We start from the raw sequence: 24,973 nt of genomic DNA, 5'->3' as shown, positions 1-24,973 counted from the left end.
GCAGGCTGGACTGCCTGCCTTTGCACTAGCCTGCTCCCCAGCAAGGTGAACTACCGGTCTGCATTGTGCTGCTGCCGGGTGAGCTAACCCTTATAAAGGTTTCCTGGCGTCCCATTCCAACCAATGGGACTGAAGCTTTCCTCATCCAATCAGCTGTGCAGTTCTGACCAATCAGAGCGGCTCTATTCTGACCAATCAGGATAGTGCCTTTGGACTAATCAAAGGCACAGAATCAAGGACATACCAATCAGGGACCAGGGGCGGGACTTTCAGCGGAGCCAGTCCCGCTCTGGCTCGGAGAACGCATTTTCAACGGAAAACTGGAGCGTTTTCAACGGAAAACTGGAGAGTTCGTTTCCCTGGCGGGAGCGGTTGGATCCGGGACACTGGCGAGGTCTCCCCGGAGGGAAGCGGGCGGACCGGCGCGGAGCGGAGCTGCCTAGTTGGGAGGCTCCTGACTACAGCTCCTCCTACGTCCACCGCGAGAGCAGGTAGAGAGTTAGCACCCACCTGGAAGTTACCGTAACTCAGCAACCAGAGTCATCTCAGCAGTTGTATTTACCCGTATTATTTATTCTTATCCATATTTTTTTTGCCGTCATTTCATCCCTTCTACTCTTCTCCCCCTTTTGCTCCATCCTCTTTAAAGCAACACGGCCCTCTCCTCACCTTATTGGCGATGATACCACAGAGTGGTTGAGAGCAGAGACTCTAGAGCCAGTGTGACTGGGTTTGCACTTAAGTATGTCATTTATTAGCGTTGGGATTCAATTTCCTCATCTGTAAAATGAAGATTATATAGGTACCACCACAGAGGATTGTTGTGAGATTTAGACGGGTTAATATATGTAAAGCACATATCACTGCCAAACATATATATGTGTCAGCTATTATTATTGTTGGATCCCTCAGATATGTCCAGAACTCACCTTTGCCCCCTGGCTCTCTCTATATATATCACCCATTTTGTGCCCAATCCAGGGCTAAGTGCTGTGGAAGCTACAGAAATATGACATCGTCCAAAGAACATAACAATGATAGGTGGGAAGTAAGGGGATATGCGTAAAAGGGGAGGTGATATATAATTAAGTACTAAAAGAGATATTATAATTCACCAGAACCTGTAGTCACTGGGATGTGGGAGTCAGAGAAAGCTGCATGAATAAGCTAGAACTTTAGCTGGCACTTAAAGGGAGTCTATGATTCATTAAATAGAGAAAAACCAGTGAGTGCAGTGTAGGCAAAAGCATGGCTGCAGGAGTGATCAGGACTTAATAGACCAGTCTGGCTGTAAAGAATTGGTTTAGGAAGCAGTGAAAAATCTATATGTATAAAAGCCTAATAATGCTAAGTGTCCGACCAGTCGCTATGACACACACTTACCACCAGGTGGTAGGTTAGCTTGCTGCTGGGGTCCGGCCTATTAGGACTGGGTGAGACAGGCTGGACTCGCCCCGGAGCCCTCCTGCAGTCCCTCCGCGGCCCCAATGGTGCACCGGTGGGGTCCCTCTGCTTGGCCTGTGCCCTCTTGCAATCCAGGACCCCTTGGGGGATGTCCGAGAGCCAGTTTTGTCCTGATCCCGCAGGCCAGGCTGAGGGACCCCGGCGGTGTATGAATCCGTGCACTGGGCCTCTAGTATGATTATGAAAACCTGTTAAGGGTGTGAAAGTTACACTGAAATAGAGCCACTGAAAGTTTTCAAATGAGAGAGACAGATGATTACAATATGATTATTTTAGATTCCATATGCAGAGCGATCTAGAGTGGAAAGCTTGATTCAGGGAGACCAAATAGAATGCTCTAGCAAAATCTAGGAGTAAAGTGAGAAGGCGCTGGACCACAGCGGTTGTGACAGGAGTAGAAAGAAAATCCTGGGGACACAAAAGGCAGAACTGACAAGATTTAGTAACTGACGGGAGGTGGGGGGTGGGATGTAGAGGAAAGAGAAAAATAAGACCCTGGGAAATTTCTGTCCTGGATGATAAGAATGATGGCGGTATAACAGGTGCACGTACAGCAGTTGGGAAGGAAGGCTTCTGGTTGAGTGGAAATGGGGCAGATGGGTATCTTTCTTTTCCTGACCTTCCTGAAAAATCCTCTCTAATAAAATGGTAATATGCAAATTAACCATCACTCCACTACATAAGCCACACCCACCACCCAAGCCATGCCCACCAGCCAATCAGGGCGAGTATGCAAATTAACCCCATCCAAGATGGCTACAGCCACAGAGAGCAAGGTTTCCCAGGTAACAGAGCAATCCAAGCTTTCCATAGCCGTTGCAGGCCTAAGCCTCCACTCAAGCTACAAAGTTTCAATTATAGAAGGTAAACAAATTCAAACAAATGGCGGCAGAATGGAGCTTGAGAGAGCAGGCCAGGGTTGCCGGCAGCAACAGGGGAAGCAAAGCTTTCTGCACACCCTGGCCGGGCTCACCCGCTTAAGGCTACAAAGTTTCAATTGTAGAAGGTGAATTAACTGCCACAGAAATGGCTGCTGCCCCGGAGGGAGTAGCAGGCTTGGCTCTGCTCCAGGCTACAAAGTTTCAATTGTAGAAGGAAAATAAATTCCAGATACCAGGGCCTCTGCTTGGGTTGCCAGGGGGCGTGGCTGGCCTGCAAACCACCACAGGCCCCTCGCTCAGGCCGCCCCACGCCCCAAGGGAACCCCACCATGATCCGGGACACCCTTCAGGGCAAACCAGCTGGCCCCCACCCGTGCACCAGGCCTCTATCCTATCTAATAAAAGAGTAATATACAGATTGATCATCACTGCAACACAATATAGCTGCCCCCATGTGGTCAAAGATCCTGCCCCCATGTGGACACAAGACGGCCACCACAAGATGGCCAGCAGGAGAGGGCAGTTGGGAGGCACCCGGCCTGCAAGGGAGGGCAGTTGGAGGTGATCAACCCTGAAGGAGAGGGCAGTTAGGGGTGACCAGGCTGGCAGAGGAGGGAAGTTGGGGGCAAACAGGCTGGAAGGGGAGCAGTTAAGCATCAACCAGGCTGGCAGCGGAGTGGTTAGGGGGTGATCAGGATGGCAGGCAGAAGCGGTTAGGGGCAATCAGGAAGGCAGGCAGGCAAGCAGTTGGGAGCCAGCAGTCCTGGATTGTGAGAAGGATGTCCGACTGCCTGTTTAGGCCCAATCCCACTAGGATCGGGCCTAAACGGGCAGTCGGACATCCCTCCAGGAGTCCCAGATTGGAGAGGGTACAGGCTGGGCTGAGGGACAACCCCCCGCCGTGCACGAATTTCGTGCACTGGGCTTCTAGTGTGTATATAAACTGAATAGGTAAGTTGTTGCTGAGGGAAGAGGACAAATCTAAAGGCAAAGATTCAGTCATCCACAGAATTAGTGGTTGAAACAACCTCAGGAATTTAACAGCTTTTGTTTATTATTTTATTTTATTGGATTATTCCTCCCCCTCCCCCATTGTTTTTCAGAGAGTGCGTGGAAGGGAGGGAAGGAGGTTAAACTGGTCCTAGTTACTCCATCTTGGCCAAAAGCCAGTAGTATTCCCCTCCCCCTATAATAGTATTTAAATCTTGATCCAGGATCCAATCAAAGATCAGGCATCACATGTGGAGTCTTTGTTTCCTATAGTCCAATTTTCCTACACTTTTTTATTTTAGTCTTTTCTGACACTGGCATTTTTGATGTGTTTAAGATAGCTGCCTTGCATGTTGTCCCTCAGTCTAGATTTGTTTGCAAGATTCAAGATAAACTGTTTTGGGAAGAATACAGTAAAACCTCACTATAACAGACTAATTGGGGTGAGGGGTGCCCATTAAAGCCGAAAAATCCGTTACATAATAAAGTAGGTTTTCTGAATGCATATGTTAAAAAATTGACAAATTAGCTAACCTGTTTTTACTTCTGTAGACACGTTTGTGTAATTAAAATTAAGTATGTATGAAAAGTTTAATTTCACAGAAAAGCTTTCTATATGTATTAATATAATTTTAAATTTATACTGAATAGGTATACTGCATTCACCAGTCACTGCGAGTAAACAGATGCACACGGCTGGGGCCAGGCTTAGTTTAGGTGGGAACATTGGCTGCCATGGGTTAAAATTGCTGCTGAGCCCTAGCCAGTTTGGCTCAGTGGATAGAGCATTGGCCTGCGGACCGAAGGACCCTGGGTTTGATTCTGGTCAAGGGCATGTACCTCGGTTGCAGGCTCCTCTCCTGCCCAGGACCTGGTCGGGGTTTGTGCAGGAGGCAACCAATAGATGTGTTTCTCTCACATGGATGTTTCTCTCTGTCTTTCCCTCTCTCTTCCACTCTCTCTAAAAAATCAATAGAAAAATATCCTCGGGTGAGGATTAAAACAAACAAACAAACAAACAAACAAACAAACAAACACTGCTGCAGAAAGTCGTCATGAGACAACAGAACCAATTACCACACAGGATTTGGTGTGATCATGTGCTAATCATTCACTGACCTATGGTTACAAGTGGTGATTCTTGCATTTAAATATGTAGACTGTAGTTGTAGATATGTGATATTTATTTATGTTGGTGAAATTACTACATTGTTTTTTCTAAAATATGGCCTATTTGCTAAAATTTGTTAAAAATAGCAGTGAAATAATAACAAAAAATAACCTTTTAATTTAATAATAAGCAAATCTTGGTTAAAAGCATTTTAAAATTAACAAGGTGTTAATTTTCACATATGACATACGGATCAGAAATTTTGTCGGTTAAATTTGAAGTCCATTAAATCAAGGTCTGAAAAATCGAGGGTTTACTGCATAGGTGATGTATTCTTCCTGTCTCCTCACTTCGGGGGCCCATAATGGGCTACACTTGATCACTTAGTGCAGATCTCTCCATTGTAGTTATATTCCCCTTGGTAACTAACACATAATCTGTGGGATGGTACTTTGGGATCAGGGAAGATTCTACTCTCAACTTTTTACCAACTGTGCATCAATGATAATCTGTGTCTGAATTGATTATTGGTGGTTACAAAATGACACTTTTAAAAATTCTATTATTCCTTCTACATTTATTAGCTGGAAGCGTTATTCTATAAATAATAGCTTCCCCTCTTTTCTTTTTGAGTATCATTATGCTCTTCTTTAAATTAATTATGTTGCACCTTATCATTTTTCTTTTGGATGTTCAAATTGCCCAGATTTGACCAATGCAATCTGTTATTTAGCCAAACAGTGTTTTTCTTCTTTTTTTCCCCCCTTTATTGATTAAGGTATTACATATGTGTCCTTATCCCCACATTGCTCCCCCCCGTCCCCCCACTCATGCCCTCACCCCCCTGGTGTCTGTGTCCATTGGTTAGGCTTATATGCATGCATACAAGTCCTTTGGTTGATCTCTCCTGCCACATCATGTTTTTATGCCCAGAGTAATTTCTTATATACTTACACTTACAATTAGGAATTGAGAAAGGGACTCCATAAGTTGGCGACTTATTCGGAGTCTTCTGAGAAGTCTTCCTCTTCCTGTGGACGCTCAATCCAAAGTGAGACTTTGGGTTGGGAGAGGGAGATACAATTAAACTATGCATTAGTGTCACCCAATCCCAATCCTTATCACCTTTATTCTAGGCATCCCATACCCCCTGCCACACTTACCCTTCTGTTGGGCACGTCTGTCCTCCTCTCTATTTATTTACAATGTTTAAGAGTAGCAAGTGGCCTACCTCTTCTACCTACTCTAGTAACTCCTTTGCCACTAATTGAATTCTCTGTGTTTCCATTTATAGGATTTTACCTAGCTGTTTGGCCTGCTACCTCTGCCAATTTAAAAATAATATTGAGACTGTGGGCAAGACAGTCAAACTGCATTTGATACTGAATGTCTGACAAACACAGATTGTGGTGAGTCGGAATTGCCTGATAATAACATTTAAAATTATTATTTAATTTGTTTTAATTTTTTATTTTTAATCAATGATAAAAGTGTAAACAAATAATGTAACTGCATTCTTATTATTATCATTATTATTTTTGTTAATCCTCACATGAGGATATTTTTTCCATTGACTTTTAGCTAGAGTAGAAGGGAGGGAGGGGGAGAGAGAAGAAAAGAGAGAAACATCTATGTGAGAGAGACACATCGATTGGTTGCCTCCCACATGCACCCCGGCTGGGGCCAGGGATCGAGCCTGCAATTGAGGTACGTGCCCTTGACTGGAAATGAACCCAGGACCCTTTAGTCTGTGGGCTGACACTCTAACCACTGAGCAAACTGGCTAGGAAGATACATGTTTATTTTGTTTGTTTTTGCAGTTTTATAAAAAGAGTACAAATGACACTGTTTTATGAAAGTTTTATTTGGAACCTGAGAGTTTCTAGTTCCATCACCAGAGGCTGCTGCCCCGCCCTTCTCATGTACGTGAGGGCTGTTGTGTACTTAGACTGTCCAACCCCAAACTTGCTTTGAACCTCCAGGCTTTCTACCCACCGGACACTCGGTTGCTTTTAAGTATTTTTCTACATATTAGGTTATTGGCACCTTCTTGATAACTTGCAAAATGTGCTTTCATGCCTACACAGCTTGAATACGGTCTCTGTCAGTGATCTGGGCACATCATAAATAATCATGCTGTGCTACTTATATAAAGACAGTGCTGCTTATTTTTCAAAACAATGTTTTGACCAATTATATTACTCCCTTCCACCCCAAGGTGGATAGGACATGCATTTTAATCTCCTTTCACAGGTGAGAAAAACACGACCAGGAAGTACTAAGTGCTGTCATCTATTGCCCAGGTCCCTGGCTCCCAGTTTTAGGTGCTTGGCAAGCCCCTGTTCCTCCTTTCTCAGAGCCCTTACCTATCCTCTGACCCTCACCACCTCGCTGCGCAATGGTACACTTGACCTTCACGCAGTCAGGAGCTTTGTATGGTTCCCCAAATAAAGCTGAAAAGAAAAGAAATGACATGAAATGAAAGCCAAGTAGGCATCTGACAACAATTGCTTTTTCCCTTCTGTATTTTAGGGCCCCAAGTGTTATTCCATAGATTTATTGAACATTCCACATTGGCACACAACCCGGCAAATCTCAGTCTACATCCCAGATGCCTGCCTAAATATAAGCAAAGAGCAAGGGTGGACACGGTGGTTTTTTCTGTAGCCAGCCTTCTGTTATGTGGGCTGGGATATGTGGGAGCAGGGACCAAGCTAAAGAATCAGTGGGTAAATGGAGAAGGGCGTGTCCAGATGAGGACCTGTTAGCAGTGGGTGTTAATCATGGTAAACTGTGATGGTAGCAAGAACACGGGCACCCTGAGGAGATGGAGAGAGGAAGCCTCAGGCTCCCTCCGCATCTGAGGCAGGACAGGAAGGAGTCACAGTAGATGTGCAGAGGGTCTCACTGAGTGGGGTCTCCTAGCCTTGGCTTTTTATTTTACTTTATTATTATTTTTAGCTAGCCTTGGCTTTTCTTCAGTACTGGGCATTTGGCCCTTGGGGACCAAGGGACTAACCCTCACTATGGTTACTATAGTTGACGCTATGGAATGTTCTGAGTAAATAACCACTTTTTCCAAAGAAGCCTTTTCTCCTTTTGTTGTGTTGCCAGTCATAGGTTTAAGTTGGGGCTTATTTTTCTTCTCTCTAAATGGCAGTCAAATGCTTGCTGATTCCCAATGTATTTGGCTGGGATGTATGGACTGACAAAAAGCTGTCCCATGAGTTTTTCATTATCAAAAGTGGTCTCTTTTTTATTGATAGGCGAGGAATTATAGGCCTTGGCCGGGAAGCTCAGTAGGTTAGAATGTCACCCCTAAATGCTAAGGTTGTAGGTTCAATCTCCCGTCAGGGCACAGGGTACATACAAGAATCAATCAATGAATGCATAAATAAGTGGAACAACAAATTGATGTCTCTCTCTCTCTCTCTCTCTCTCTGTCTTTCTTTTTCTCAGAAAAAATCACTAGAGCTCTGAAGGTGCCAGTGCATCCCTGAGAAGCACAAGGAGCCAGCCAGCATGTGTCCTGCCATTCGAGGCCTAGTCCACCCCTTAGCGCCCACCCCCATTGGAGGTGGGGTCCAAGCATCCTTGAAGGCCAGCTCCCCATACTGCTCACCAACACTGACAGGGCCTCCAGGGAAGCCCTCTGGCCTTTGAGGCCCTCGATCTCAGCCTGGAGTTGGCTGATGTTCTGTTCTTCTCAGAAATCTCAGGATTCGTGCGATTCAGGTCATCCCATGCTTCCCAGCCAACGTCTGCAGCTCCTCATACTTGATCTGGTACATGGTCTCGTCTCAGCCTCAGCCCGGCTGCAGTTGGGGATCTCCATGTACCGGGCCTTGACCTCGGCGATGATGCTCCCGCTCCAGGGAGCGGTTGTCCAAGGACAGCACCATGGATGTGTGGGAGGTCTGGACTGTGGTTCACGCATCTCTTCATACAGCTGCCTGGAGAAGTGGATTTGATCGGCCAGCCCTTCCAGGAGGGCCTCCAGTTCTGCTTTGCTCATGTAAGCTTCATCCACATCTTTCTTCTTCTTTTAAAAATCTCACCTGAAGATATTCTTTCCATTGATTTCCAGAGAGAGTGGAAGGGAGGGAGGTGGGGGAGTAAGAGAGAGAAACATTGACGTGAGAGAGACACATCAATTGGTCACCTCCTGCACATGCTTCCACAGGGACTGGGGAACCTGTAACCGAGGTACATGCCCTTGACTGGGAATCGAACCCACGACACTTTGGTCCATGGGTGGACACTCTAACCACTGAACATACTAGCCAGGGCCATCCACATCCTTCTTGATGAGGACAAATTCATTCTCCATCTCTGTGCGCTTGCTGATCTCATCCTTGGACTTATTCTTCAAGTCCTTCACCAGCCCCTTCAGGTTGCCAAACTCTGCCTGCAGCCTCAGTTTGTCCTGGGCCAGCGTGTCCAGCTGCCGCTGGAATTTGTTGATGTAGCTCTCGGACATGTTGGCCATTGTACTCGAGTTGTCTGCCGCTGCAGGAGGCTCCACTGGGTCTCCAGCATCTTGTTCTGCTGCTCCAGGCTCTGCACCTCACCCATGAAGGAAGCAGACTTGTCGTTGAGGGTCTTGATCTGCTCCTCGTCCCGGTGGGCACCGCCTGAATTTTGGGGTCCACCTCCAGCTTCAGGGGCCTCAGCAGGTTCACTTGGAAAGCTGTGATGCTTTCCCAGCCCCGCCATAATCCCAGGCCAGACTCACGTTGGCATCCAGGCCAGCCTGGTAGCCGCTGCCCACTCGGGAAAAGCCGCGGTTGGTGCCGGCCCACTCGGGTCTGAGCGGCTGATGAAGGCCCCGGGGGCCGTGGAGGTCTGGTCCCCCTTGTGGACATCGTGGAGGCCGGAGTGGAGGGGAGGAGGCCTGGACCTCCTCTGAACCAGACCGAGATTCGAGAAGGAGCCAAAAAGCTGCTTCTAGTTGGTGTGATTTAACTTCCAGGATCAAAGAAGCGAGGAAAATAAAAGCACCCTCCAAGGGTGCCTGTGAGACTAAGTCTAAAGGGGACCGAGATGAAGTGCTTCTGTCGAGAGGAACCGCTTCTGCCCAGCGTGGTGGTGCGTTTTTTTCACTGCATGAGGGCACTCGGCCAAGGGCCGAGAAAGCGAGTGGGACTGAAAGTCCTGCCTGGACTCCATGCCAAGCCACATGCACAGGTCTCCCCAGACACATCGTGGGGCTTTTTAAACAGACACAGAGAACGTCTGAAAGCCCAGCATGCAAGGGCTCGTTTTCAGGGTCCCAGGTCTGTGGTGATTTTGCTCATGAGTATGGACTCATGTACCCATTTAGCCCTAATAAGACCAGAGCTGTACGTGTGAGAGACATGGAACAGGGCATGAATCACTAATTGTCAGTGTGCCTTTACTTCCAAAGGGCTCTTTTCTGTATTTCTGGCATAAGAGATGCTCACCCAAATGCAAGATGGAGGTAAATTTGAGTGGGATAAAGATGGGACAAAGCAGGGGACGCACAGAGCTCACATTTCCCTGTTTTGTTTTTTTATTTTTAAATTCAAATTCAAATATTTCTTACATTAAACTGTTTAAAAAATGTACAACTGCTCAGCAAGACATTTTATAAAAACTGAAAAATGCTGTAAGTAGCAATTAAGAATGTTCTCACGTAAGAAGATGACAAAAATTTTCACTTAAAAACAGACATTAATCATCTTAGTATGACGAGTTTATTTAATTCATGAGAAAAGATTCTCAAAGTAGGAATCACCAAGTTTTCTATTGCATACACAACTGTGATTAGGATTTTCAACACAAGGTTCTCCAGGACTGGTCTAAGTGCTCAGTCATCTGTTTAGTTGTTTCTACAAGAAGCAGAACTTTGGTGTTGACCTCTGCTAGCTGCTTCTGAGCCCTGTAAAAATGAGTTGACTTGTGTCAATTTGTCTCCTACATCCTTTGCGCTTTCTTCAGAGTCCAGAGTGCTAACCATTACACTATGGAACGCGCTTTCTTCAGCCTTCAGTTTGTACTGTTCTACTTCACAGTCTTCTGTCATATGCATTTCCATATATGTTCCGAGATTTACTGCTTTTTGTTTCCACTTCTCTTTTTAAAAAAAAAAAAATACTGATTTTTTACAGAGAGGAAGGGAGAGGGATAGAGAGTTAGAAACATCGATCAGCTGCCTCCTGCACACCTCCCACTGGGGATGTGCCCGCAACCGAGGTACATGCCCTTGACCGGAATCGAACCCGGGACCCTTCAGTCCACAGGCCGACGCTCTATCCACTGAGCCAAACCGGTTTCGGCTCCACTTCTCTCTCTCTCTCTTTTTTTTTTTCTTTAATTGCTGAGGTAGATGATGACTGAGAAGTGTATGATAATCTTACTTAGATCGAAGAATCGAAATCATCTCATCCTGCCTCTCTGCTAATCTCTCTATGGCTCTCACAACTAGTTGTAAATCATTTGATGCTGAATCCCGGTTTCTATCCTTTTCACGGTCTTAGTCAGGCTCACTTCCTTTAGTTGTGATACCAAGGATTTGGTTAACCTCTTCAGATCCAAGCCCGTACACTGCTTTTAAGCTGTCATAATTAATATTGGAGATACCTCTCTTCTTAATGGGAGGCAACATCATAACTTCTTCAACGTCTTGCTCTGATATGTCTGCTTGAAGTTCCTTTGTTATTCTGTAATCCCGAAAGGTGCCCTCACACTTCCGTTTCCACATTGTAGCAGCTCGAAATAGATTTGGGAACGCTTGAGGAGTTATTCTTTCATGTCCTTCAAGTCGTAAAATCTTTAGATAAGGAAACCTTTCCCTAGAATGTTGATCAAAGGGCTCTTTTTCAGTAGCTACCAGCTTAGCTGCATCCTCAGATACTGGTCGCATTGCAGTTATGTGATTCACTCCTTCGTTTATAAGGGATTTCATCACCATGAATGGTGTCATCTCTGCGAAAGAAGAGAACAACTTGAGCTGTGTAACAAAGGCTCTAGATGTTTTCCGTGAAGGTTATCGTCCTTCATGAACAACAAGGTGTTGAGGATGGGCAGATCAAGTCCTTCAAAATTGAGCCAATCTGCAGTCGCCTTGATGTCTAATGCAGGATCCAGTTCCACTGATGGAGCTTGTCTAGCTGGGAATACTGTAGTGTAAAGTACACTGAATCTTTTGTTTATTTGGTTCTTAGGGTTCTGTTGAGGTCGACAAACAACATAGTACATCAATCCGAGGGCAGCTTTGACAATGAGGAGATGTTGTTCTGAATCCACTTCGGTTATAACGTCCCACTCGATCACGGAGCCATCTTTCCCAGGAACTCCTCTGTCAGGTTGTGTGCACTTGTCCCATGGCTTGCCTGGTATGTCGTAGAGGAGAGGGAAGGTTGCCAATAAACACGTGGTGTTGATTGAGCGAGTTCCCCCACAGGTGGCATTTCTCATATGTGTCAGGTCAATCAAACCTGCTGCTGCTGCCGTAACTACTTTTGCCTTGGGCGGCAAGTGGACATCGACCAGCCCACTAGGTACCAACTCCGCATGTGACGCCATGTTGTCCTCCACTTCTCTTTTTCATCCTTTAGTTTTTGTATTTCCTTGGGAGTGAGTGCTTCCACTGCTAACTCCTGTGAGGTGTTTTTCTTCATCCAGATGTATCACATTTCATACTGATCTATTCCTTCTTTAAAATGATGCCATTGGTTGGTTAATAACTTCAGCATAAGAACATGCTTTTCACTTTCAGCATCCAGTATTTTTATCAGATCCTGAAACTGATCGTGGGTATTCATTATTGTCTTTTCTTCCCTGTTAGCTTTGTTTTGAGCATGATCCAGTTGCTGTCGAAGCCACATATTTCACTCTGTAGGTGAGATAGACTCTGTGATGATTCCTGTTTTCCAGTGTCTTTGTTCACTTTCCTTGTTCCTTGAACAGGTGTTCAATTTCCTTCTTTTGACACTTTTGGCTGAGGTCCCTTTTTACACCTTCTAAAACCAATGTACTTTCTTTGAGAGCATCTCTTGTGTGACAAAGCTCAATGTCTAAGCTATTGTATTTACTTTCCACTTTAGAAAGTTGTTGGGAAAATATCATTGTTATATTTTAGGTTAGACATAACAAAATTCATTTTGTCCAATAAACAAAACCATTCATCTCTTGCTCTCTGGAAAGCAAGTTTTAGCAGTCCATTGCCTTAACTACTCGGCCACCTCGTCCCAGGGAAGCAAGTTTTAGATATCTTTTTGATGTCTGACAATGCTCATGATCCTGTATACCAGCAGTAGCCAGTCTAGACTGGTATGATTGAACTTCTGCTTCCAGTCTTCCTCTGTTTTGTTGTTCATTTACAGTTTAGCATTGTTATCTCAGCTGTCAGAACTTCAAACTGTCTATTATATTGAAATACTGTTTTTGTTAATGTTTCCTCATTCAGTTTTATTGTCTTTTGAAGATGGTCATTCTTTTCTTTGACAACTGCAATGTCCTCAAAATATTTTGTCCCCATTTCCTGGTTCTGATTTAAAAAAATTTTTTTTTTATTGATTTTTTTTTTTTTTACAGAGAGGAAGGGAGAGGGAGAGAGAGTTAGAAACATCGATCAGCTGCCTCCTGCACAATCTCTACTGGGGATGTGCCCATAACCAAGGTAGATGCCCTTGACGGGAATCGAACCTGGGACCTTTCAGTCCGCAGGCTGACTCTCTATCCACTGAGCCAAACCAGTTAGGGCTGGTTCTGATTTTTTTTCTGTGTCTATAGTAAGTCCAGTCTTAGCTTGGCAATTTCATTCCGCAAATGTGATTTTCATGCAACAGACACTTTTCTTTTTTCAGAACTATTAGAAACCTCAGAATTCATTTTCTTGGGAGCTATTTCTATCGCCTTTGTTTTGCAAAAGTGTTTGGTCACAATTGCATCTTGTAATAGTCTAGCATTCTGTTCTCAAGAAGGTTGCCTCTGAGTGTAATTTGCTCTTCTACAACCTCATTCTCTCTTATAGTCTCCAGTATGATGTCTTGTGTTCTACTGGTTGTTTCAAGTTTGGGGTTCATTAAAGTTGGAATGCCAACTTTAATGGAGTGCTTTCTTTCTTAAATGCACCCTCTTTTTTTCACAAACAGGTGAGCTTTTGGTCTCTTCTCCTTTTCTTCCTTTAAGATAAATCTATCAGAATCTTCATTCGCCATAATAGAAAGCTACTGATTATTGGTTTGTTCACCTTTGCTGTCATCAGTGGCAGCATTATGCGTGTTTCCTGACACTTCCCTTTTACTGCTTTTCTGCTTTCTTTTTTCTTAAATGATAGAACTATCCTTATTGAATCACAGGTGTATATATCTAATTTGACTCCTGCTGAGGTACTTTTGATAACACCTTGCTTGTTCATTAAGATCTTGAACTTATCAAGTGATGAAGTAGGTGTTGCATTTCATTTTTCAATAACTTTCTCTAATTCTTCCTTTGATAACTTGTAAATATACTGAGCTTTTCATCAATATGTAAATGCTTGGGAACAATTTGTTTTCTTACTGATTTCAGAGAGGAAGGGAGAGGAAGAGAGAGAGAGAGAAACATCAATGATGCTAATCATTGATTGGCCGCCTCCTTCACACCCGCCACTGTGGAGCAAGCCTGCAACTGGGTCAAGTGCCCTGACTAGTGAATTGAACTGTGATCTCATGGTTCATAGGTCCACACTCAACCACTGAGCCATGCCGGCTGGGCTGAGTCCGTTTTTTACATATCGAATCAGAGATTCTCAAACTAGTTTTCTAGCCCAGCCATGAACAAGAGTGATGTTTGCATAGAGGCCTCCGTTCTCTGCAGATTCTGCTGTTACCACAGACAACTTTATGCCAGCAGTTAAACCAGTGAAAGGCATCAGGAAGACCACTGCCTTTCCCTCCAGATCTGCAGGCTTCAGTCTCCCATTGTTCTCATCCCCGGGTGATGGACTTGAAACTCAGCTAAGCCAGCAGCTACAGACCCTCTTCCCCAACAATGGCCTGGGAAGGCTCATTTCTCATGTTATCCCTTCTTTGAAAATGGACTGCTCTGGGGTCAATGTGCAACTGGCCTATGGTGAGCTCACCTGCAGAACAGGCCTCCTCATGAAGCTTCAATGAGCAGCAAGAAGTAAAGGTTTCCAAGGGGAGTGGAATACGGACCAATGGAAAAGTGAGAGCTACGTCAATGAAAGGACAGAAGCCCAGGGTGGCTAGAAAGAGCAGGAGTCGAGGGAGGTGAGGACCGCTCCCTAGACACGGGACCTGGACTCAGTCAGTTTGGGACATGCCATGAAAGCGCCCAGGCAGGAAGACCTGGGGCGCATACTCTGAATCTTGTCCTGACCATGTGACTTTGGCTAAGACAATGACCTCCTGCTTTGCTCATTTAGAGAATGGTGCCACTGCTCCCACGGTAGACGAGGAGAGGGCCCAACATGCAAGACAGATAAATTGTACACGAAAGTGCTAATGCCAAGATTCTATAACACATCAGATGACTAGTAAGGACCTATAAGCCATTCACCTGAAATAGTGGGGTTTTAGAGTAGCAGTTAAGAATAGTTATTCTTTAGAATATATTTTTACTAGTGGCCCTGTGCACGAATCAGTGCGCGAGTAGCTCGCTGCCGCTTGCCTCAGCTGGCTGCCCAGCCCACCGCCGCTCGTAGCTCTCCGCCGCACGTAGCTCACTGCCCCGCCCTCCTGTTTGGTTGTTATGCATCATGGCGTGACGACCATTTGCATATTACCTCTATTATCTAGATTGATTTCAGAGAGGAAGGGCGAGGGGGAGAGAGATAAAAACATCAATGTGAGAGACACATTAATTGGTTGCCTCCTGAATGTGTCCTGACCAGGGCCAGGGATTGAACCTGCAACCAAGGTGCCAGGGATTGAACCTGCAACCAAGGTGCATGCCCTTGATCAGGAGTTGAACCTGCGACCCTTTGGTCCATGGCCCTGTGCTCTACCACTGAACCACACCAGGGGCTGGGGGACGGGGGGCAGGAAGGGGTTGTTTTATATTTTCTTAAGTGATGTGACATAAAGTCCATTTATATTTTTGGGAGCATTTTCAAAATTGCTTAACTGTAAACAACTTAATAAAATATGTCTATGTAAGAAATGTCCAAACCTGTAAAGAATTTTTATGAGTTTATTTGAGCCAAACTGATGACAATTGCCAGGAAGCAAAATTTCAATAGATTGGGGAATGCTCCAGAGAATGTCAGTTTTGTAGTTTATTTTATACAGTAAAATCCAAGGAGGGTTACATGAAATGCATTGGTGGTAGATTAGGGAAATCTCTGAGATTGGATAAAGAGTAAAGTGAAGAGACAAATACTCTTTTTTACATTGGCTGGTAAAGGGTATAGGCTAATTAACAATGAACATTTACAGCACAAAGAGATGGTATTTGGGCAACAAGATAACAGTAATGGGTTCCATGGTCTCTGCTCTGCTAGGAGATTGTGCCCTGAGGGTCAGAATAAAAGGGATTACTCTGATAGTCCAAAGGTATGTTATTGTAGATGCAAAAAAAAAAAAAAAGTCACAGTAGACTGGCTTAGTTAAGGTAAAGATTGACTCTTGTCAAGGAAGATTCTGATACACTAGGCCAGGCATCCTCAAACTACAGCCCGTGGGCCACATGCGGGTGTTTTTGCAGTTTTGTTTTTTTACTTCAAAATAAGATATGTGCAGTGTGCATAGGAATTGGTTCATAGTTTTTTTTAAACTATAGTCCGGCCCTCCCAATGGTCTGAGGGACAGTAAACTGGCCCCCTGTTTAAAAAGTTTGAGGACCCCTGCTCTAGGCAGTTAGACATGAGCGGAGTAGGAGCAATAGGCCAGGTATTGAAGGTCACCAGGGCAGAAAGCCCAGGTGCATGGCAATGGACAAAACTGGGAAAAACAAGTATTGTAGGGTGGGACCTCACCTCCAGCATGACCTTTCCTCTGCTAGCAGATTGCTGATCGTACAGCTTAGACCCCCTGACCTTTCATATTGCTGGTCATGCAGTTTGGACCCTCCTCTGACCTTGTCTCCCCTGGCATGTTGCTAGTCACATGGCGACCCTTTAGAGGAGGAACAAGGGGGCCAGAGAAGAGCCTCAGATAACTCCCATAAAAGCCCTTGCACGTCCACTCCCTGAAGCAGCAAGCCCTCAGGACAGTGAGGGCCTGACTTGCACCAAATAATCTTGGATATAAAGCATCACATCTATTGACCACAGAGACAGTTTTTGTCAAACTAGAGATCACATCTAGGCCTCAGTTGTGTTCAGCGCCAGGCCTAGAAAAGCAGCGAAACCAGATGAAGTGACGCCATGGCTGACATCAGGGCCAGGTGCAATGACTAATGACCTCTGACCCTCTAGTGCTGACTAATTGGTAGAGACCACGACCATGAAAGGACACACCTGGAAAGCTGATTTCATTCTACTGAAATCCTCCCCTATAATCCCTGCCATTGGAAACCAGATAAAAACTTGAGAGAAAGAACCCAGTGCACGCGTGCTCTCTCTCTCTCTCTAGAGCAGGTCCCTGCCTTTCCTTCCCCCTTTCTTCCCTCAAGGCTTCCCTTGGCTTTCTCCTAAGCTCCAAAGGCCCTTCTTTTGCCTCAGTAACTTGTTTCCTGAGTTCACACCGCTCAGCTGTCTCACTCTATCTCTCTGATTTTCTAAAACTTCTGCTTGTGTTTGAGTTCTTGGCTCTGAATTCTTTCTTAGCCAAACTCAAGGACTGAGGTCTAGCTTCACCGGTAACATCTGGTGCCATTAATAATACCAGCCTAGGATGTGACAACCAGTCATGACCCACCTTTAAGAAGTTTTAATTTCAGACCATCCTATGTTGTTACCTGAGGTCTCTGAGTTTATAAGTCCTTCCATGCACTTGTCAGGTTTAGTATGTGGCTCCTTGTCCACTAGTAACACCAAGCTTGAAAGCTAATTTTGCTTTGTGGTCACCGGTCATCATTCAATACAGATGAACACATCATCCAATACAGCCAATCACCCTTTGAGCCCAGACATCCTGCAGTACATGAATCCCGTTAGAGCACTTTAAACAATGTTTTTATTGATTTCAGAGAGAGGAGAGAGAGGAAGGGAGAGGGAGAGAGAAACATGGATGAGAGGAACATCATTGATCAGCTGCCTCCTGCACGACCCCCTACTGGGGATCGAGACCTCAACCAGGGCAAGTGCCTTGACCAAGATCAAACTGTGACCTCCTAGTTCATGGGTCAACATTCAACCCCTGAGCCACACCGGCTGGGCAGGTCTACACTTTTAATGATAAGAATGATCTCTTTACTATTTAATGTTTCACTTTAGCTATTTGGAGAGAAGCATAATAGTAAGAAGTCCGGGTGGAGTCTCATTCCTCGTGGACTGGAGCGTCACACAGGGGTGACCACAAGGTGGTGCTGCCACTCTGAACGTAAGAAAAAGTATAACTTTTTATCGTTGACACGTTTACAGATGCCCCCCCCCCCCTCCAAGGCAAAGTAACTATTGATGCCTATTACAGTAACTTAAAGATGTTTTACAGAAACTTTCCTGGGTAGGGAAAAATCCAGGTCTTCCTTATTGTGTTCCTCCTTTACTTTTACCCCAAACACTTCACTTCTGACACTTCTGGTCACCAAAAGTATGGACCCCTGCCCGCCCCCCCCCCCCCCCCCCGCCCCACAACAAGCAATTCTCTGGGCATCCTGCAATTTAACTCATTTCTAACACTATCTACCTAGCGTTGGCGTCGGAGCCCACAGGTTAAGGGCTCAGTCCCACAAGACTGCCCCCACCCTTGCCAATCGACAGCCCAGTATCACCTGTGCTTCTGACTGACCAGCTATAGATCAAAGGTTTCCATGACCCCTTCCCTGGGTTCAATTAATTTGATAGAGCTGCTCCCAGAATTTACAGAAACACGTTTACCAGTTTATTAAAGGATATGATAAAGGATGCAGACGAATAGTCAGAAGAGAAGACAGAAAGGGCGAGGTGGTCTGGAAGCATATCCCAAGTGCGGGCCCTCTGCCCCTGTGGAGTGGAGGTGTGTCACCCTCTGGTATGTGCATGTGTTGCCCATCTGGAAGCTCTCCCAACCGCTTACTATTGGGATTTTATGGAGGCTTCATCACTCAGGCATGGCCAATTATTAACTCCGTTTCCAGCCCTTCTTCCCTCTCCGGAGAATGGGGGGGTGGGGTGTGAGCTAAAAATGCCCCTGATCGTGGCCTGGTCTTTCTGGTGATCAGCCCCCATCCAGCAGCCACCCAGGAGCCCACAGTCACCTCATTAGAACAAGAGCTGCTCCTAGTGCTCTTACCTCTGAGGAATATGCAGGGTATTTAGGAGCTCGTGCCAGAGACCAACACATATACATGTTTTCTGTTGTCTGCACAGGCCAGATTTCACAAACCAAACACACACAGGCAACCAGAAATTTGATCGAGAAAGAACATTATCAGCACCCAGGGCTGTACTGTACCCCCTCCAGTCATGGCTCTCTCTCTCTCTCTCTCTCTCTCTCTCTCTCTCTCTCTCTCTCTCTCTCTCTCTCTGACTTCTGACAGGATAGGTTAGTTTTGTCTGTTTTCATACTTAAGCAAATGGAACCATGCATGTGGTTCTTTCACTCACGATCGTCTGTGAGGTTCATCCGAATCGTTGCACACGGTTGTGGATGGTTCACCCTCCTGGCTGTACAGTGTCCTGTCATGGGACTATACCCCACTTCGTTTAGTCACTCTACTGCTGAGGGGCATCAGGGTGGCTCCCCAGCTTTGTCTCCTATGAGGACTGCTGCTAGAACACGGTACATGTATTTTGGTGAGCACATGGATGGTTTCTGTCGGGTGCACCCCTAGGACTGGGATTCCTGGGTCATGTGGCCAGGGCTGTAGACCCTGCCAAGCAGCTTTCCAAAGGCTGCACCCTTTGCGCTCCCACCAGCATGGCGGAGAGTTTCCGCTGCTTCACATCCTTCAACGTTTTTTTAACCACAATAATTTTAAACATTATTTCTTAAAAAAAAGTTGTTGAAACAACTAACATTTCTCGAGAGCCTACTATGTGCCTAAGCTCTTCTAATTGGACACAGCACTGAGCAAGACGGGAACGGTCCCTTTCCCCTGCAGCCTGGGCCCTCGAGGACACTAAGGCTCAACCGATGAACCAGGCATGCGTGGCAGGTGCTGGGGCCAGGGGGGAGCAGGCGAGATGAAGCTGCAGAGACCTCTTCGGCTGAAATTCTGCCTCCCCCTTCTCCACAGCAGCTTCAACTTGGCCCTAGCAGGGCCGAGTGAGTGAGAAGACGCAAAGGACTATAAAGCTGATAGAAGAATCCAGTGTTGCGTGCTTCTTGATAAATTATTTCCTCAGACTATTCAAATGTTTATACCAAAATGCTAGCTGTCCTCTATCTAGACGTTAAAAGCAAAAGGGGAACCCAGGCAGCTGTGTACCAGGCTCTGTGCAGGGTGTGAGGGACACGGAGGTGACGAAGTCACGGTTCCTGCCAGGAGGGTGTCAGGGTGCAGCAGGGGAGACAGACAGCACCCCGAAACAATGGCAGAGTGGCGCTGAGGAGGGATGGTGGGCGCTGAGGAGGGGATGGTGAGCTCCACGTGGGGAGTCAGGGAAGGCCTCCTGGGGGAGGGAGAGATGGTGCCTGGGCTGGGATTCCAGGACAGTGAGAAGCTTGTGTGAAGGAATAAAGAGAGCCAAACAGCTTGTGGTCTGGGGGCTACAAGGAGTGTCCTGCAGCTTGAGAGATGTTATTTAACTTCTCTATGCCTTAGTTTGCTCTCTGTAAAGTGGGGATAATAGCGGTACCTTCTCCAGAGGCTATTATTAAGCTCAACTCAGGTAGTGGAGATAGAGCATGTTGTCCAAAGCCTGGCACACAACAAGCTTTCAATGCGTTAAACTAGTGTAATTATGTCATTGCTTGGTCATGTATCAATGCATTTTTCCCTGGAAAGTCCATTTCAACTCAGTAATATATAGACACTGAGTGGCCAGATTATTATGATCTCTGAACGCATAATAATCTGGCCACTCAGTGTATATCCTATATAATAAAAGGCTAATATGCAAATTGTCCCCTCGACCAGGAGTTCAACCAGCAGGCAGGCCGGCCAACCTCCCATGTCCCCTCCCCCTGGCCAGGCTGGCCAGACCCCACCCATGCACGAATTCATGCACCGGGCCTCTAATACACACACACACACACACACACACACACACACACACACACACACAGAGTGGCCAGATTATTATGCATTCAGAGATCATAATAATCTGGCCACTCAGTGTATATTTTAAATCCTCACCCAAGGATTTTTTTGCATCAATTTTTAGGGAGCGTGGAAGAGAGAGGGAAAGACAGAGAGGAACATCGATGTGAAAGAAACACATCGATTTGTTGCTTCCTGCATCCGCCCTGACCAGGGCCTAGGCTGGGGAGGAGCCTGCAGCTGAGGTACATGCCCTTGACCAGAATCAAACCGGGGGCCTTTTGCTCTGCAGGCCAACACTCTATCCACTGAGCCAAACCAAATAGGGCTCAAATCAGTAATATTTAATTTAAAATTATTTTTATATTAAAAACAGAAGTGTATTAAAATAAACGCTCTATGGTACGGCAAGTGGATCTCCCAGAGTTGACTCTCCTCTGACCTTGGCGGGGGGGGGGGGGGGGGGGCGGTGAGGCTCCAGGCTGAGGTTCCTCCAAGGGCAGCTGAGCCGCCATCTTCTCCAGAAAGTACCCCCCCCAAGTACCCCCCTTCACCCTGAGCTTGTGCTGTGTATGAATCCGTGTTTCCCTCTCATCTGTGGTCTTGAGGGAGCAGCCCCTGTTCATTTCTGTCCCCCTGGCACAAGCCCTGGGCGGCACACAGTGGGCGTCTGAGTCCATCACCAGTGCTTGTGTTTGGCCTCAGAGAACTTGCAGTCATGTCCAGGAGGCAGAAAGCAACGTGGCTTAGAGACTCGGAGGAAGGTTCCCGATCGGCACCCTTCTCACATCCTCATTGGCATTTCACGTCTCCAGTACCCCCACCATGGCTGCCAATTTGAACCATTCCTGCTTCCCAGTGCCCTTGTGAACTTTAAGCGCATGCTTGTCCTCTCAGCATAGTGTGTCCCCCCCGCCGCTCCCGAAAGTCTTGGGTGACATGGAGCGGGTAAGCCAGGCAGGGAGAATGAGGCCTGTCACGGGCTGCAGGCGCAGACACAGACCTGCAGCCAGCATAGCCAGTGGCCAGGGCCTAGCCCGGTGAGAGCAGGGTAACGGGGCTTGTAAGATCGGGGTGAGTGAGTGAGTGTGTGTGTGTGTGTGTGTGTGTGTGTGTGTGTGTGTGTGTGGCTCTGCCCAGATGGGGCCGTTTTGACTCTCCTCCTCCTTGGTGAGTCTCCCCCCTTGTCCCTTCCTGTTGGCTCTCCTGGTTCCTCATTTTGTGACGCAGGAGTGTGTGGACCGTCCAGAAGGAGCCAGGGATGAAGCTGCTGTTTCCCCTTTGCCTCATGCCTCCTTTCACTTCCTGTCCAACTTCTTGGTTGTCTCTGGATGCCCAGCCAGGGACCCGTTCTTCTCTCCCACCCCCTGCCTGAGCCACAGGAAGCGGGGGCTCTCCTCTGGGTCCCAGATGCTTCCAGGCTCCCCAGTTCCTGTTGTGGCATCTCCTCCAGGGAGTGGACGCAGGTGGACCCCTGAAGACCAGGGGGAAGGGAATGGGTTTTTATCGAGCACCTACGATGAGATGGGCTCTGTGGACAGGCTCAGGGTTAGATACCTTTTCTTCCACGAATGCATTTAATCCCCACAGGACAACACAAGGCAGGTGTTATGACCATACCCCTTTCCACTGAAGAAACGGAAGCTCCGAGATCTTAAGTAGCTTGTCCATGGTTCACTTACAGCCAGTAAGCGGCAGGACCAGAACTCCAACTTGTGTTTGACTCCAAGAGCCATGGGCTTCTCCATATGCCTTCAGACAGGGAGTCACTCATACAGAGGTTGGGCTCTCCCCTTTCCTTGCTTTTTGGGGGGCATGGTGCTGGGCATGGAGATTGAGTGGCGAGGAAGGTAGTTCCTGAGTTCAAAGAGCTGGAGCGCAGACAGGGAGAGAGACACGGCCATCCATTCACTCATGCAATCCGTACTTACTGGTATCGGAAGCAGACCGTGTGCAAGTACTGACCCAGACCTGGGGAGCCAGGCCTGAATGAGACAAGGCCTGCTCTCGATGAGCCTGCATTCCCGCATGCGCAGGAAGAGAGTAACCAGACCCAAATGCATGATACGTGAGATGCTGACCGGGGCTATGGAGAAAGAGAGTGGAGAAGGGGGGAGGGGCAGCTTGGTGGTGACGGAAACAGAGTCTCCTGGTGTGGGAACGAGTTGGCCAGGATGGACACCCACCTTCTCAGCCTCCTAGGCTGGCACCGGAGGAATGTTCTGCCCAGTGTATTTGCTTGGCAAGAGTGGAGTGAGGGTGGGCTCTACTGCAGTGTTCTTGGCATGGGTGGTGCGTTCTTCTAGACAGTGACCCGGGAGTCCAGCCCCTGGCATGCAAACTTTCTTTTCAAGGTGAATTTTTGATGTGTGTAGTGAATTTTTGATGTGTGTAGTCTTTAAACAGAAAAGACTATTTACTATAACTTTGTTTAAAAAAATTAGTAGTCAGTTTGTTAAAATAACTTTAAAAACTCATTTTTAAGCTTCACCTATGTGTGTGTACCCGCAGGCACAAGGTGTGGGCTAAGGAGGCACGGGAACGTCGCCAGCTGCTCGCTCGATCTGTGTGCAGTTAGGCCTCCCTGCCGGCCCAGCCATCCGCGCCCTGTGCCTCCGTTTGCCCCGTGGTACGCCAGCTGTGCCAAATGAAGCCCCGCGTCTGGATGTCCCTCCCAGCGTTCTTTAAAGTCTGCCCCCCACCCCCCCGCCCTGGCCCGAGTGTGGCAGGAGCAGCATAGGAGCCCCGTTTGAAAGTGGCATCTTCTGCAAGGATGTAAAGGTCCACAGGCCTGGGGCAACACACCTGCGCTTGTAACCAGCCCCAGCTGCCCGCAGTATGCAGTCTACACACACACACACACACACACACACACGTGACAATGACGCTTCAATAGGCTCCTTTCACTTGTGCTATGACAGCTGAAAAACGGGGAGAGAATTCAGCCTCGGAGCTGGTGTTTTCAGCCAGTTGGCCCCGAGGTTCACTGCCATTTCTTTTCTCTTAAAAAAAAAAAAAAATATATATATATATATATATATATATATATATATATATATATATATTGACTTCATAGAGGAAGAGAGTGGGAGTGAGAGATAGAAACATCAATGATGAGAGAGAATCATCAATTGGCTGCCTCCTGCACGCCCCCTACTGGGGATCGAGCCAGAAACCCAGGCATGTGTCCTTGACGGGAATCAAACCTGGGACCCTTCAGTCCGCAGGCTGAAGCTCTATCCACTGAGCCAAACTGGCCAGGGCTCACGCCATTTCTTTCAGAGATGAAATGAATAGATGTTGGTTCCCATGTAAGAAAGGCCCAGTAGCACCGTCCTTTCCGTCTGAGGGTGTTGAGGTCTTAGGAAAGGTTGGTTGATGGCTCCCTTCAGGGGCACCCCTGTCTGTATGTCACAGACACCGATTAAAATGGTGACGCACTGAAGTCCATGGGGAAGATTCCTCGATGGATTGAGTGTCAGCGGAACCTTGTACATCCTGATAAGTTGACTCTATGGGATCCACCCAAATTCCCAACATGTCCCGTGGAAGGGTGACCTCTGTCGAATCCACAGTTGGGTCAGTAAAGGCGCCACCGATGTGCAGCCTTGGCTAACGCTGCAGGTGCCACGTGTTACCCTTACGGACTTCGCTAAGAAGCTCTACTGTTCCTTCCTTGGTTGGACACAGTCTCAAGATAACCTTTTCTCCCAAATCATTAGTAAACTCATTGGATTCTTCTCCAAAAACTTTTTTCCACGCCTGGAAACGTGTCCTCCATATTCTGTTCTATAACCATTTAGACAGTTTTTAAGTGAACAGTTGGATGGCATTAAGTATAAATATGCGCGACTGTCACTGCCACCCATCTCCGGAACTTTTTTTTTATCTTGCTAACCTGAAACGGTATCCCCATTAAATGTGACTCCCTATATTCACCTCCCCAACTCCTACTTCTGTCTGTGAATGGGACCACTCTCGGTACCTCATATGAATGGGAACGTACAGTGTTTGTCTTTTTGTGACTGGCTTATTTTACTTAACATAACGTTGTTTAGGTTTATCTATATTGTAGCATGTGTCAGAATTTCCTTCTTAAAAATTTTTTTTTAAATTGATTTCAGAGAGGAAGGGAGAGAGAGAAACATCAATGATTAATAATTGTTTGGCTGCCTCCCGCACGCCCCACACTGGGGCTCAAGCCTACAACCCGGGCATGTGCCCCGACTGGGAATCGAGTCGTGACCTCCTGGTTCATAGGTTGACATTC

At 46.7% G+C, this 24,973-nt stretch overlaps 1 long non-coding RNA gene and 1 pseudogene across 2 annotated transcripts; one reads left to right on the top strand and one right to left on the bottom strand.

Annotated features, from left to right (window-relative positions):
• The first annotated feature begins 333 nt into the window (after positions 1–333).
• On the top strand, positions 334–15,334 carry LOC307115100. The gene is made up of 3 exons (XR_013815075.1): positions 334–491; positions 5,741–5,855; positions 7,906–15,334. It is a non-coding gene; the product is annotated as an uncharacterized lncRNA (long non-coding RNA).
• Positions 15,335–23,981: 8,647 nt separating this feature from the next.
• On the bottom strand, positions 23,982–24,502 carry LOC307115482 (inositol polyphosphate 1-phosphatase-like; annotated as a pseudogene). The gene is made up of 2 exons: positions 24,406–24,502; positions 23,982–24,215 (listed from the first exon to the last, which is right to left on the bottom strand). The product of its transcript is annotated as an inositol polyphosphate 1-phosphatase-like (transcript).
• Between the last annotated feature and the right edge of the window lie 471 nt (positions 24,503–24,973).

This window comes from Cnephaeus nilssonii, assembly GCF_951640355.1.
Source record: "Cnephaeus nilssonii genome assembly, chromosome: 19".
Classification (NCBI taxonomy): domain Eukaryota; kingdom Metazoa; phylum Chordata; class Mammalia; order Chiroptera; family Vespertilionidae; genus Cnephaeus; species Cnephaeus nilssonii.
This window is presented reverse-complemented; position numbering and strand designations above follow the sequence as displayed.